The following is a 16420-nucleotide window of genomic DNA, read 5'->3' as shown; positions in this document are numbered from 1 at the left end:
GAGATGTGCGGCAATTTTTCCTTACCTGGCGTGACCCCAGAAAACATAAGATTGTATCTGTTCCCTTACACCTCGAGGGACGAGGCTAAGAGGTGGGCTTACTCACTGGAGCCAAAGATCACTTCATAGGAGCAATTGGTGGAACGGTTCATGAAGAAGTTCTTCCTACCTGCCGTTAATGCAATGCGACGAAAGGATGTATTGAACTTTAAACAGAAGGAGAATGAGACCCTGAGCACCACCTGGGTGCGATTCAGGAGACTAGTGAAAAACTGCTCGCATATCGAGATTCCCAATTGCGTATTGATGGAAATATTTTATAATGGCCTGAACAGAGCAACGTAGGTTGTTGCTGATGCCTCCGCGGTAGGAGGTTTTATGGATAAGACATACATGGAGGCCAAAGTCATCCTCAACCGCATCTCGCGGAATATGGATGATTAGATTGATGATTGTTATGGAGGTTTAGGCACCGATAAAAGGAAAACTGAGATAGCCATTGTCCCTATGGAGACAATGACCACGTTGGCCACGCAGATGGCCACGGTGACCTCGATTCTTCAGTCAATGGCAATCAATCAAGGAGCCATTGCTCCACAATTAGCGCAACCCGCTGCACTAGCTCAAGTGGCCGCAATCAGTTGCGTCAATTGTGGGGGGGCTCACGGGGCTGATATGTGTCCATTGAACCTTCAGCAAGTGTGTGCTATCTAGAATAACCCCTTCAGCAACACCTATAATCTGGGCTGGAGAAGCCATCCTAACTTCGGTTCGGGAGGCAATCCCAACCTAGGGGGGCCAGTGAACCATCAAAGGGGCAGTAGAGGAAATCCTCCTTTTCACCACAACCGAGGGCAATCAAAACTGCATAACCAGCAACCATTATCGTCTAACACCTCGGGAGGCTCATTAGAGATGCTGCTAAAGTAGTATATGGATAAAAATGATGCAGTGATGCAAACACAAGCGTCCTCTATAAGAAATCTAGAGATCCAAGTAGGCCAGTTGGCCTCTGAGCTAAGAAGTTGAACACCGGGAACATTGCCCAGCAATTCAGAAGCCCTGGGATCTACAGGGAAGGAGCAATGTCCTTAAGACATTAAGCAGGCAAGCCTAACCGCCTGCAGAGATGTGGATTGCGATCGCCCAGGACAACACAATTTTCGGTTCATATCTCAATACTATGTTTAATGCTTTATTGAATTTTCGTCTCTTTAAATTCTAAATTCTGTCTTCAACTCTTCATTTAATTCAATTTTGACTTTATGAATTTATTTCCTCATTCATTTCTCTGCATTTAATTCTGTCTTGTCTTTATTCTTTGTTTTTTTTTGTAATCAATGTGTTGTGCTTTAAATTGTGAATGATTGAGTAATAAAGGAAAATCTATTGCCGCAAACCACAACACTTGCACTGATGAAAAGTGTAAATAAAAAAGAGAAAAAAAAACAATTAACAACAAGATAGCAAGACGACAATGGATGCATATCAAACCAATCAGGAATGCTTTGCGTTCACCTAACTCAACTGTATTGAGTTGAGGGGTGTGTTACGCTCGCATATGTCCTTTGCCCATCCTTAGCCAAATGCGCTATGTTGAGGTATCCTCCAGAAATGCGTTGGTTAAGGGGTGTGTTGCGGGGATATATGCGTTGTTGCCCATCCTCTGCAAAGATACAGTTGCGTTGGTGAGCACAATGCATTATTCTTTTTCATGCGTCCATTCAAATAAAATATTAAAGAAAAATTCGTTTGGCAATTTGGGAAGAAGTCCAATCGATTCGTATCCCTAAGAAATTATGACTTGGCAAACGAAAGGACACTTTTTCTGAAATTCCATAAATGAGGGAAGTGGATCGATGCGCCTATTGAGCTGCTCGAGGCCAGTCGCCGCAAAAATCGTGTTGGACCCCACCACGACCCAACCTATAAATACGACCTCCTCCTTCATTTGAAACCCTTTACCTCACTTTGGTAATCCAGAAAACCTAAGCGTCTTGCATCCCAAACCTTTCTTTCTCCCCAGTAGCTCGAGTTTTTATCAGACCTTCCAAGCTCGTATCCATGGCTGACCAAACCCAAACCAATCCACTTCACCTTCGACCCCTGATCAAGTAGCTATGCGAGAGACAACATTCCTGGCTGCCAGTCGTAGGCTTGCCACCCAAGCCCACACCATCCCCAGAATCGTCGGAAGATCCCGGAGAAATCCTTTGGTCGTTAGGCCTCCTGTGTTCAAGAGAGAAGGAAGCACCAAGAGCATGCCTACGCCAATAGCTGCCGTCTCCACTGAAAGCAAGAGGAAGAGACGAAATGATACAGAGGTGTTTGGCAACATCCTAAGTTCCTTGGAGCAAGGAGGTGGACTGCCCAAGGCAAGGGTTGTAAACCAACCACTGCCTATGAAGGAGGAGGCAGCGGTAGTGACGGATGAACCAGTGAAGGATGGAATAGTGGTGGTGGAAGAAGTGGTGGTTGAAGAAGAAGAAAAGACGAATAATGTTTTGGTCCCAGAGACTCAGGAGGCAACTGTCATCGCAGAAATTTATGATGAACCTCCAAGAAGAAAAGAAGAGGAAATTGCAATCAAGGAAAAAGAAGAAGAAGAGATCGCATTCGAGGAGGCTAAGGAAGCAGAGGTTGCATTAGTGACCCTTGACATTGCGATGGGGGAGGTTGCAGGGGATGTACATCCAGAAGAGGCCGAGAAGGATGATAAGAAGAGAGAGAAGCAGCTAGAAGAGGCTGAGAAGGAAAATAAGAAGAAGAAAAAGAAGGGAAAGAAGGCTGGAGAGGCAAAGTCTTCACATCATCGCAAGGCAAGAAAAAACAAAGAGCAAAAGGATGATGATGAAGATGAAGAGGCCAAGAGAAGAGTGGAATAACATTTATAGCTTCAACACAATTGAGAACATGCATTGTTTATATTGTTTGTCTTTCTCTTTCTATTCTGTTCATAAGACTTGTCGCCGCATTCCACGTCGTTGCACACCTTTCACAGCCAGCCTTGAAGCCAACATCTTGTACATGAAGCTTGTATCTTGTATCATCAAGCTTAGGTTTATTGTATTTCATTTTATTATCGCATCTTTACCACTTTACTTTATTTTATCGCAATTTATGTACCTGTACAAACACATTTTTAAAGATTGAAAACCTGGTCGCATATATCATGAGCATACCACAATAACCTAAACCAGTCCTCGTGTTCGACCTCGGATCACACCGAGAAACTTGCGATGGAATTACACTTGGTTCTATCGCAAGGAAACTTGTGACAACGCATGGCATACTATATGAACACCCATCATTAACACATATTTAGTGGTAGTATCACATCATTTCGAGCATAGAACATCAATCACAGTATATTGTAATTTCATGTCGACACAGCATGCCATCGCATCCATCGTGCAACATCACCGCATGCCATTTCATCCATCACTACATGCCATCGCATACTACCAATGCATTCCTTCGGCTACATGCCTCCAACGCATTCCTTCGGCCGCATGCCATAGGCCGCATCACCACATGTCATCAACGCATAACATTGCTGCATGTCATCGACGAATAGGACCGCCCAATGTCATCATAGCACCATCGCATAGTATCGACACATACCCCCATCTCCGCATGCCATCGCACCACCACGACCTACCAACGCATCTCCTTCTGTTGCATGCCTTTGGCCGCATGGATGCATACCATCGTGTCCAATGCATCCATCGCAGCCGTCGCACCCCATGCATTGATCTAATCTCCAGCCGCATAGACGCATACCATCGTGTCCAACGCATCCATCGCGCCTGCCTCTATCGCCGCATGCCTCTATCCATCGCATCCATCGCATTCTTTAATGCCTCTATCCATCGTTGAGGCTGCCGCATGCATTGTTCTAACCTCTTCAAGACCTTGGCTACTACATGCACTACTAATCTCCCAAATAACCTCTCAAAGTCTAATGGCCAACGCATGGCACACACTAACACATTGTCAAATACTTAGTCATTTTTCTCCTTGGCTTCCAACGCATGGTTACTCTTGGCAATACCTCTTGCCAATACTTCAGTCAATCATGCATCCAACCTTACAAACGCATGGTTGCCTCTTCAACTTATGCGTTAATGTCTCTTAACTCTTAACGCATGAGTCCTTTTGACCTTACATTTAGCCAAATTTCATCAATTAAAGCTTAACTCAACACTACTCAAGGAAAATCTATTCAACACTTAGAAATTTCCTTCACTTCAACATAGGATTTAACATCCATTTAGTTAATTTCCTTAACCAGCTGTTTAAGTAGAGAAAATGGGAATCCGGGTTTCACATTTACTTCCCCCTTAAGAAAATTTCGTCCTCGAAATTTACTCGAACTAACTCTGGTTTAAAGTTTCACAACAACGATTGTTGTAACCTTTTATAACCTCGTCTATTAACACGCTTCCACTGCGCTACTCTGATATCAACTTTCTTAGTTTGTCCAACGATACCTCACCTAGCCATCTCTAAGCTAGATGTTGAACCAACGATTTACAACATAGTCATTTCTATCTCAAACATTAAATGAGAATAACTTAAATTCATACTTACCTTCCTCGGTAGATTTTCATGTAGCGTGTTGAGTTCCAGCTCCGGTTGCCTGCTAGGTCATACCACTTCCGCTATTCCTCTTAGTCTCATTTTGACTAATTTCTTAGGTTTTCTCTTTAAACCTTTACTCTACCACACTTCCCTTTTGGTTTTACTAAGCTCAAAACTCAGGTTTTTTTTACTCAACCCTCTGGTTTCCAAGAACATATACTTTGATACCAAACTAGTATCAACTAACCCTTCAACTTTCCCAGAAACTTATGCTTTGATACTAAGCTAGTATAAACTAATTCCTCAATTGTCTAAGAAACTTATGCTCTGATACCAAGTTGTCACACCCCGTCCCAGACAACCCTCATCATCGCAGTCATCTGATAAGGTCTGAGCAGATGAGATCAAGTGATGCGGTCATTAAGAAAAATGCACTCATCATCTCCAAAAAAAAAATATAACATATAAACTCCAATGTGAGCACAAAGGAAACTAAAAAACAATCCCAACGTGAAAAGAGTTAAGTTGTGAAAGGAGCCTACTCGTAGTTGGATATTCGCATGACACCCGTGGGAGTAAGCCAAAACAAAGGTAGGTTTCCAAGAACAATGCAATATGAAAAGAGAAAAATGCAAAAGAAAAATAAAAGAAACAAGAGACTACTCCTCTGAAATTCATGAGTTAAAGTTGTGATTGGCACACAAACGTAGTTGGATGTTCGCATGACACCTGTGGGAACAAGCCAAAACGAAGGGTGTAACCCTGATCAACGGTCTCTAAATAAATGAATCAAAGTTTGACCACCACATCCAGACGCATCAAGTTGTTTTCACAAGAAGAGGTAAACATTCTTTTTAAAACTAAAAAAGCATTTTTGAGCAAAAATTTGTAGTATAGAATAATAAAGTAGGACTTTGTTATGAACTTTCAAGGATAGAAAGAAAATTGCGATGTTAAGTAATGTGCCTAGGTGGAGCATTCGGAGCAACCAATCGACGTAAAATTTAGGACAGGAATTTAGCAATATTACCTTAGTAGAAGATATGCTTGAAGACAAGCATATATCTAAATTTGAGGGTGTGATAACTTGTAGAAATACAAGTTATTTATACTATTTTATTTAGATATTACGGTCAAAAGAAAGGAAAGTTGTGTTAATTATATAGAAAGTAGCTAAGAAATGCAAGAATTATAAATTGTCATCAATACACCCACTGACACCATTGCGATGGTAGAAAAGAATATTTCAAGTCTATTTTGCAGGAAATCAAGTCACCGCATGCGTTCATGGCTCAAGATAAAAAGAACAACGCATCTACATCGCATTGCGCCCATCATTCAGGAATGAATAGATGATCAACACAATGACGGTGCATGTGACAATCGATCAAGAGCTAAGCGATTAACGCAATCTCAACCGCATGCATTAATAAAAATAACACCGCATGCAGGCAAACGATCGAAGATGTAAAGAGCAACACAATTGTGGTGGATTTTGACTGTTGTGCATTTCTGAAGGGATTGATTGTGTAACAGAAGTAATATTCACTCCACCATTTCCGGAACTGCCTTAACAATATAGTGGGGTCCACAAGTCAGAAAGTCAAAGCTGAGCCTATAAATAGCTCCGGCCATTCCACTGAAAAGATATACTTGATATGGGCATATTTTGATATTTGTATATTGATAGAGAGACTGGTCTGAAGAGCCTGATCGGAGAAGATTTGGGAAGATTTAAGAGACTAGACTGACAGGTGAGTCTCAGGGCAAATCCTTTCGATCCTCGTTGTTGAAGCTCTGTACCAAGGTAACTTCTATCGGACGAGCAAGCCTTAGAGGGAAGCTCTTCTCTTCATCCATTCCATACTTCGGCAAGCAAATCCACTGCCCAGATCTGTGTCAAGACGTTGGCACTCTTCTGTATTTGTTTCTATCTCTTTATCATCAATTGTATTCATCTTCTTAGTCTAGCATTCACACTATGTATCAGACGCTAAATCTTAGTATTGAATGTCCTGATCATTTCCATTTCCATCTTTCTGTCTATTTCCGTTCATTCGTAAATCGCTTTCTCCATGATGTTTTCTTAATCCCCTTGTAATTAGTAAGAATTGAGCAAGTAAATTAATTGGGTTAAGGAAATAAATATGTTTAGCTAAAGCATGCTAGACGACATATTTACCTGTGAGAGCAGAAGTGAAGATGCCATTCCTCCTGCCGAGAGAAGGTTGGAAGAATGCGTTAACTAAAACGAGAAGTACTTCCAGAGATGGAAGTAACCTTGTGTTCATTACGTTCATCCCTGTTTCACCACAGAGATATGGGAACACGACCGATCACCGAGAGGTGTACGCCAAGGGAAAACGGAACCGTAGTTATGTCTTTAATGCAATTAATAACTTGCAATGTTTATACTAGTTATCTTTTCCATTTCTATTTCATACATAAAGACTTGCCACCGCATACCACGATCCTTTGTATAATCTTCACAGTCAGTCTCAAACTCAGTATCATGTATCAGGTTTATATTAGGTTTATTTTTGTCGCACTTTATTACGCAACTTTAGTTTATCTGCACAATTTTACTAAACTGCAACTTTAGATACCTGTATAAACACAATATTTATTAATTGTAAAAACACCGGTCGCATATATCACGAACGTAACGCATTAACTAAGCAATCCTTGTGTTCGACCTCGGATCACTCCGAGAAACTTGCAGTGAAATTATACTTGGTTTAAATGCAAGAAAACTTGTGACAACACATAGAATACTACAAGCATTCCATTAATAATGCATACATCTAGAAGTAGTATCGCATAAAGTATGAATAAGCGTAACACAGCATCCACATTCCATTTCCATCCCAAGTCAACAAGTCTATGGCAACTTGAGCTTGTATGATCCATCATTTATCACTATCCATATGCTTATTTAGAACATCAATGCTAATGCGTAGTGTGACAAAATAAGAAGAAAGATTTTATGTTTACAAGTTTATGGCGCTGTTGCTGGGGATTGTAACGGTTAGTGTTGAATAAGTTTGTGATATTTTGCAGGACAAATCTCTTTGTACTGGTTGTTTATTGCGAAGAGCAGTCTGACGGTTTATGAGTACTGGAGTGATCCAGAAATTCTAAGCTGACCCAGAGATCAAATATATTTTTCGTGCAAGAGAACATCAGGGCCGACTTAAGCTTAGAAGAAATATGATAGATAACAATGAGGCACCTGCAGGGAATCACGAGGTGAACCGACCAGCGTAACATCCAGTTTTTCTTGCTGCTGACCGCAACATCCCTATAAGAAATTAGGTGGCGCTGGATTATTATAACTTCTTGCCAGGAATTTCAAGACCTACAGTTGAGAAGAATGTGAATTTTGAGATAAGACCAATTATGCTGCAAATGATTCAGAATGCGGGGAAATTTGGAGGATTACAAGAAGAAGACCTGCATGCTCATTTGACGAGCTTTGTAGACATGTGCAGCGCATTCTCTATGTCTGGTGTGACTCAAGAAGGACTTAAATTATATCTCTTCCCATATACACTGCGAGATGAACCAAAGAGGTGGCTCAGTTGTTAGAGCCAGATGAGATTAACGCATATGAACATTTGGTTGAAAGATTTATGAATAGATTCTTCCCTCTAGTCATCAATGCAAGGAGACGGAGGGATGTGTTGAATTTTGAACAAAAGGGGTATGAAACTTTGAGAACCGCTTGGGTGCGTTTCAGACAATTAGTGAAGAGTTATCCGCATATCGTGATTCCCGATTGTATTTTGAGTCAGCCTTTTCTCTCTAAAATCTTACAGCACTTAGCCCAGTATCAAATAGCATAATTTTCTCTGAATTCGCTGGGGTATTTATAGCAGCGGATCTTTTGATTCTGGCCTTGTGGTCCCCACTTTTGTTATGGAAATTCTGAAGATGGAGGGATATTATTCCTTCTGTTATGCAATCGGACTGTCAAATCTGCACAACGGTTAGTTGTACACGTGTCTCAATCCTCCACCTTTGCGTTGCTCAACTGTATCTTTCGATCATGGGTTTGCATGCGGTGTTTGTTTTTATAACCGCATGCGGTCGAAGCATAACTCTGGACCGACTGTCGCATTGCGCCGTTACTTTGGTAATTGTCTCTTCATGGTTGATCGACGGCGCAATGTGACAGAGATGTGTTGATTAGTTTCTCATGAGCCTTGAGCGCAAGCGGTGACTTGGTCTCTTGCAAAACAGAGAAGTTTGGCTTGTCCTCCATCTTTTTGGCGTTAAGTGGGTGTAATTGCAAACATTTATAATTATTGTCATACTAGGTTAATTTTAATACAATTGGCACATAATTACTAACTTTTGGCCACAATATCTAGATAAGTGGCATAAATAATTTGTATTTCTACAAGTTATCACACCCCCAAATTTAGATATATGTTTGTCCTCAAGCATATCTTCTACTAAGGTAATCATGCTCCATTCCTATCCTATATTTCTGCGATGATTGGTTGCTCCGAATGTTACACTTAGGCACATTACCTGACATCACACTTTCCTTCTATCCTTGCTAATTCTTAGCAAGCCTTACTTTATGATTCTATGTAACAAAATTCTACTCAAAGACACTTTTTGAGTTTTCAAAATAGAATGTTTATCTTTTCCTTATCAAAACAACTTGATGTATCTATATGCAGTGAGCAAAACTTTTCGTCATTTATTCACTTAAAGAAAATTGGTCATGGTTACACTCTTCGTTTTGGCTTGTCCCCACGGGTGTCATGCGAACATCCAACTATGATAGTGTGCCAGTTCTAACTTTAACTCATGATATTAGAGGAGTTGTCCCTTGCCTTCTTTTTCCCTTTTTTTGCTTATACTACGTTGTTCTTGGAAACCCACCTTCGTTTTGGCTTGCTCCTACGGGTGTCATACGAACATCCAACTATGAGCAGGTTCCTTTCACAAGTAAACTCTTAACAGGTTGGGAACAGTTTTGTTTTTAAACGAAAATGGACGCATTTTTTGAAAGACTACATACTTCTAATTTCATCTGCTCAGACCTTTTCCACCCCTAAATTTAAAGATGAGCAAGTTCCTCAGTGCGTTGTTTGGATAGACTAGATAAACACTTAGAAGAAAATTCTAAAAAGAAGGTTTGAGCAGGACTTTGAAAGATAAAAGGTAAAGTACTGCTAAACTAAGAGTTAGCCATAATTTACTAAGTACAGAAAATGTTTCTAAGTGTAACATATAATACGTCATAGCAACGCAATGAAGATCGTAAAAATACAAGAGTAAAAATATAGCAAATATTAACAAAGGAAGATAAAGAAAGAGGAACAGGAAAAGAGTAGAGTGAATCATGTACTTTGATTGTATTGACTATTAACAAAGCATGTGAATATACTACAAATGGTCGCATTACAAACAAAATTTTCTTATGCTTATACAAGAGTCAAAGAATTTAGTTAACTTACAAAATAATAAAATAATTGAATATAATTAAAGAATGGCCGCATTAAAACTTAAAATTGAAGAAAGAATAAAAACTAAGGTTGAGAAGCAGGAGGATCTGGTGGAGGGTATTGAGGCGGGGCAACAGAGCCATCGTAAAAAATGAAGTGTTGCCTTAGATGTGAAGGCACCATCAGACCATGTAGATAGGTGGTGAGAAAGTTGAAGTATTCTTGATTGCGCTCCACTATCTGCCGCTGGTGTTGGAAGATCCTATGCATACTGCACTGGATATTGATGAGTGCTTCCCTTGAAGTTGCAGCACTGCATTGAATCTTATCAATGCGCTCCATTGCTACCTTAAATCGATGGTTGAAAAATTGATGCTGCTGAGAGACAAGGTCTTGCTGTTGGGCGAAGAGGCTTCTCAGTTCAGTTAATTCAGCAACCAAGGAGGTGGAGGATGGTTATGCCTGCGATGTCTCGCCAACACCGTTTTGGGGTTGGGCAGATGTGCCTTCACCCAAAGCGTGTGGGTCATCAACTTGCGGTGGTGGGGTAGTGGGGTGTGGTGAAGAAGTTGTTGGTGAAGATGGGGTTGCTGGTTGAATTGGAGAGTTGAGGAAAAGAGGAAGATTGATAATAGGTTTATGAAAAGGGGAGGAGGTTTGCGCTGGCGGGCTTGGAAGGTTTGGAGATCTGATGACTAAGGGAAGAGGGTTTAAGGGCTCAGGATCATACGCTGGTGACTCATGCACCCTCTCTTTTCCCTTATCTTCTCTTTTTCTTCTTTTTGGTATGTGTTCCTGCAGCGCATTCAAATCAATCGTAGGTCTCTTTGTTGGCCGTTCCGGGCAATGTGGGGAATCCTTAAGGAGCATCCTCAGAATTTTGATGTTGATGAGGCTATGGACTTCTGTCATGGGCTCCTCATCAATGCCTACACCCGCACTTAGGCATAAACTTGAGACAATCCACGGGAAGAAGTATTGCCCCCATATATGCCCCACTAGTGCTCTAATCTGCCGTGCGATCAACCTTCCTACATCAATAGGAATGTCGCATGTAATACAATATGCGGCCATCACCCGGTAACTTGATACAGTTCTGTCATGCGTTATTGGGATCAGCTGCTTCTTGACCAAATAAACCCAGAGCCTTCCCTTGGTAGCAAAGACTTAGACTTCAGAGTGCAGATGCCTTTAGGAGAGATTGTCCATCTTGTACCTGGTTGGGTTAGTACCTTCAGCACGTCTCTCATCAGTTCTTCTGAAGGATCATCAATGATATTGTTCCCTGGTGCATCAGGGTTATCCCTTATTTGATAAAGTTCATTGATGTCCTTTGCGCTGAAATGTACTGTCTCTCCTTTGAAAGTCACCTCATCCCTATTCCCGTGAAAACACCCGCAATAGAAGTCCCACACTACCTAAGGCACAATGATTGATGGGCACTGACAGAAAGTGTCCCACTCATGCTCCACAATGACACTCGTGATGAGATCAGGTAGTGGGGTTGGTGTAGGGTAGAAGCCCATCTCTATCAGCAAATCATCATTCTCCTTTCTCTTAGATGATCGCTTCTTAGCCAATGCAGGCTCGCTGCTCTCTGCTACGTCTTTTCCTTTTGCTTGCGCAAGGTGGGCTGCTTGCCTTAATCTCTTTTCCCACTCCTTGTGTTGTTCCTCTTTCTCGCGTTCAGCGAGTTCTTTGCCCTTACTTTTGTGCAAGCGCTTTTTGTTTGTTTCGCCCTTCCTCCTCTTCTCTTCCGTACGCAATCTTTCCTCTTCTTCCTTCTTTCTCCTTTCTTCTTCTTCTGCCTCTCTCTCTTCTCTCTCAAACTCTTCTTCAATCTGCTCAGAGGCCAGCAATAGGCGCTGATCCTCTTCGCGTTTTCGGATCCCTTCAAGTCGGGCAAGCTCGTTTTTTCTTCGCATTTCTTCAAATTCTAATCTTCTTCTTTTGTTCCCTTCTGCAATGATGAGCTTGCCCTACTCCATATTCTCTTTCTTCTCTTCTTCTTCTTTTCTTCTTCTTTCCTCCTCTTCTAGTGCTAACATTAATTGCTGAGGGTCGATGCTAGACCCTTGCGGCGCATTCTCCTTGTGACGCCGTATTGGGGGGGTTCCCTCTGTTTCTTCTCCTTCGTCTGTCGCAAATAATTATGTTGCTTTAGGTTACGGCGGCTTCATCAACTGCGCCGTTTCCCCCTAACCTCCCTTACGAAGGTCGACTCTCTATCCTTCTCGGGACTTGTAGCTTTCTGCTTGGCTTTTTCTTCTTCTCTCAGGTACCTCTTCTCCTTTCGACGTAACCTTCTCTCTTCTTTCTCCTCTCTCATCTTCTTCTTAGCCTCTTTATCTTTGTCATCATCCTTTTCTCTTTGTTCTTTCTGGACTTGTGATGATGCGACGACTCCACCTTTCTAGCCTTATTTTCCTTTCTTTTCTTCTTCTTCTCGTCTTCCTTCTCGGCCTCTACTGCCTTCTTCAATCTAGCTCCGACTTCCTTCTCTGCCTCAGCTGCCTTCAACTCTTCCTTCTTGGCCTCTTCTGGCAGCACATCTCTAGCGACTTCCTCCATCGCAATGTCAGGAGCTATTAACTCTATCTCTGCTTCTCCGGCCTCTTCAACTGCGATATCGTTTTCTTCTTTTTCAATGATCGCAATCTCCTATTCTTCCATTTGTGGAGGCTCATCAAAAAATTTTGCAATGATGGTGGCCTCTGGAGTCTCCGGGACCAAAACATTATTCCCTTTATCTTTTTCTTCAGCCACCACATCTTCCACCATCACTACTCCATCCTTTATTGTTTCCTCAGCCACAACCACCGTCTCCTCCTCCGTAGGCAGTGGCTGGTTTACAACCCCTGCCTCGGGCAGTCCTCCTCCTTGCTCCAAGGTGCTTAGGATATTGCCAAACACCTCCGTGTCGTCTCACCTCTTCCGCTCACTTTCAGTGGAGACGGATGGTGCTAGCATTGGCAAGCTTTTACTGCTTCCTCCTCTTTTGAACGCAGAAGGCCTAACGGCCAAGGGATTTCTCCGGGTTCTTCCGGTGGGCCTTGGGACAGAACGGGTTTGGGCGGCAAGCCTGCAACTGGCAGCGAGGAATGCTGCTCTCGCATGGCTGCTTGGTCAGGGACAGACGGTGAAGCAGGTTGGTTTGAAGTTTAGTCGGCCATTGAAACGGATTTGGAGAAGAAAAGGGGTCTGAAAAAGGGACTGATAACTTAGAGATTTTTGGGAGAGAAAAGAGTTCTGAAAGAAAAATGCTAGGGTTTCGAGTTGCTTGTAAAGAATTTCCAAAGAAGGGGAAGAGGGTATTTATAGGTTGGGCCGTGGTGGGGCCCAATCCGATTCGCTCGGCGACTGACCTCGAGCATCTCAACAGGCGCGTCATTCCACGTCCCGCATTTATGGAATTTTTAGAAAAAGATGTCCTTTCACCTGCCAAGCCATAATTGCTTGGGGATACGAATCAATTGGACTTCTTCCCAAATTACCAGACAAAATTTTATTTGAATGGATGCATGATAAGTTATAACGTATCGTGTTCACTAATGCAACTGTATCTTTGCAGAGGACAGGCAACAACGCATATATCCCCGTAACACACCCCTTAACCAACGCATTTCTGGAGGATACCTCAACACAGTGCATTTGGCTATGGACGGGCAAAGGATATATACGAGCGCAACACATCCCTCAACTCAATATCGTTGAGTCAGGTGATCGCAATGCATTCCTAATAAGCTTGGGCTGCGTCTATTGTCATTTTGCTTTCTTCTTGTTCAATGTTTTATTTTTGTTACATAGGCATTTTATTTTTGTTATTGTTATTATTTATTTTTCTTTATGACTCAATCATTCACAAATTAAAGCTCATACACTGACTACAGAAAACTCAAAGAATTAAATGCAAGAATGAATTAAATGCACAGAAGTAACTGAAGAATAAAATTCGAAGAGTCAAAATTTGCATTAATTGAATCATTAAAGCTTAGTTCAAAAATTAAAGAAGGAATTCAATAAAGCAAAATAAATGTAGTATCGAGATATGGACCGAAAATTTGCATAGTCTCTTATGTTCACAATCCACATCTCCGCAGGCGGTCAAGCTTGTCTGCTCAATGTCTTCATGGACATTGCTCTTTCTCTGTCGATCCTGGGGCTTCAGAGTTGCTGGGCAGTGTTATAGGTGTCTGATTTCTCAACTCAGAAGCCAGCTGGCCCATTTGGACTTCCAGATTTCGTATAAAGGATGCTTGGGCCTGCATTACCGCATCATTCTTATCCATGTATTATTTTAGAAGCGCCTCCAACGATCCTCCTGAGGGATTAGATGAGGATGATGGTTGCTGGTTCTGCGATCTTGATTGCCCTTGATTATGGTGAAATGGAGGGTTCCCTCTGCTACCCCCTTGATGGTTTATTGGCCCGCCTAGTGTTGTTGAATTGATTATGGTGAAATGGAGGGTTCCCTTTGTTACCCCCTTGATTATGATCCAAGTGTTGTTGAATGGGTTATTCTGGATGGCACATACTTGCTACAGATTCAATGGACATCCTTCAGCTCTGGGAGCCCCTCCACAGTTAACGTAACCAATTGTGGCCACTTGAGCCGGTGAAGCAGGTTGCGCTGTTTTTGGAGCAATGGCTCCTTGATTAATGGCCATTGATTGGAGGATTGAGGTTACAATGGCCATCTGAGCTGCCAATGTAGTCATTGTCTCTACCGGGACAATGGCTATTTCATTTTTCCTTCTCTCGTTCCCTCGACCTCCATAACCGTCATCAATCCAGTCATTCATGTTCCGCGAGATGCGGTCGAGGATGACCTTGGCCTCGGTGTATGTTTTGTCCATAAAACTTCTTGCCGCGGAGGCATCAACAACAGACTGCGTTGCTCTGTTCAGGCCATTATAAAACATTTCCATCAAGACGCAATCGGGAATCCCAATATGCGGGTAGTTTTTCACCAACCTTCTAAATCGCACCCAGGCGGTGCTCAAGGTCTCGTTCTTTTTTTGTTCAAAGTTCAGCACATCCTTTCGTCTTCTTGCGTTGACAACCGGCGGGAAGAACTTCTTCATAAATCGCTCAACCAGTTGCCTCTATGACGTGATTTCATTGGGCTCTAACGAATAAGCCCATTTCTTAGCCTCATCCCTCAAGGTGTAAGGGAACAGATATAACCTAATGTTCTCTGGAGTTATGCCAGGTAGGGAGAAATTGCCGCACATCTCCACAAAGTTGGTCAGGTGGGCATGCGGGTCTTCACCTTGTAGACCCCCAAACTACCCTGCGTTCTGGATCATTTGTAACATGACCGGCTTGATCTCAAAACGGGCATTCTCCTCAACAGTTGGCCTTGAGATTCCAGGCGAAAAATCGTATAGGTTGGGTGCCACATAGTTTCGCATTGGGATATTGCGATCAGATACTAAGAATACGGGATCCTGGGTCGGTCAAATAACCCTTTGATTTACTTTTGGCACCGCATTATCATTATTATTTGCCATGCAGGCCGCCTTTTTTCGCCAATTCCTATTATGGCGTATCCTCGTGCGGAAGGTTCGCTCGATCTCAAGGTCAGCTACAAATTCTAGTTCAGCACCAGAACTCATACACCGTCAAGCTGCTCTCCACGTTAAACAACTAGTACATTGAGATCTGTCCTGCAAAATACCAAAAACCACTCAAACAATAAACCGTTGACCAAGTCCCCGGCAACGGCGCCATAAACTTGTAAACGCGTGATTTGTATTTATGATATTCAATGCTCATGATGATGCGATACTACTACTATTTATGCGTTAGTTAGAGATGCTCAAGTAATATGCCCTGCACAAGTTTCCTTATGATGGAACCAAGTGTAATTCCACCGCAAGTTTCTCGGTGTGATCCGAGGTTGAACATGGGGAAGTGGTGCCAGTTATTGCAGTATGTTCATGGTATATGCGACTGGGTTTTTTCAATTCTATATAAAAGTGTGTATAGTATGTAAATTAAGTAAAATAAAGGAAAGCGGTAAAAATGCGATAAAACATAAAAATGCGATAAACCTAAGCTAGATGTTACAAGATACAGGCTTTATGTGCAAGATAATAGGATTAAGGCTGGCTGTGAAGATTGTGCAAAGACGTGGGATGCGACGACAAGTCTTGTGAACAGATTAGAAAGAGAAAGATAAGTATTACAAACAACGCAATCTCTTAATTGAATTGAAGGTGTAAATACTGTTCCGCTCTTCTCTTGGCGTACACCTCTCAGTGATCGGCTGTGTTTCCCACATGTCTGTGGTGAAACAGAGTTTAACGTAATGAACGAAAGGTTGCTTCCATGTCTGGAAGTACTACTTGCTTTAGTTAATGCACTCTTCT

Source organism: Benincasa hispida, chromosome 9, assembly GCF_027475165.1.
Source record: "Benincasa hispida cultivar pf3 chromosome 9, pf3_genome.v1.1, whole genome shotgun sequence".
In the NCBI taxonomy this organism is placed as follows: domain Eukaryota; kingdom Viridiplantae; phylum Streptophyta; class Magnoliopsida; order Cucurbitales; family Cucurbitaceae; genus Benincasa; species Benincasa hispida.
This window is presented reverse-complemented; position numbering follows the sequence as displayed.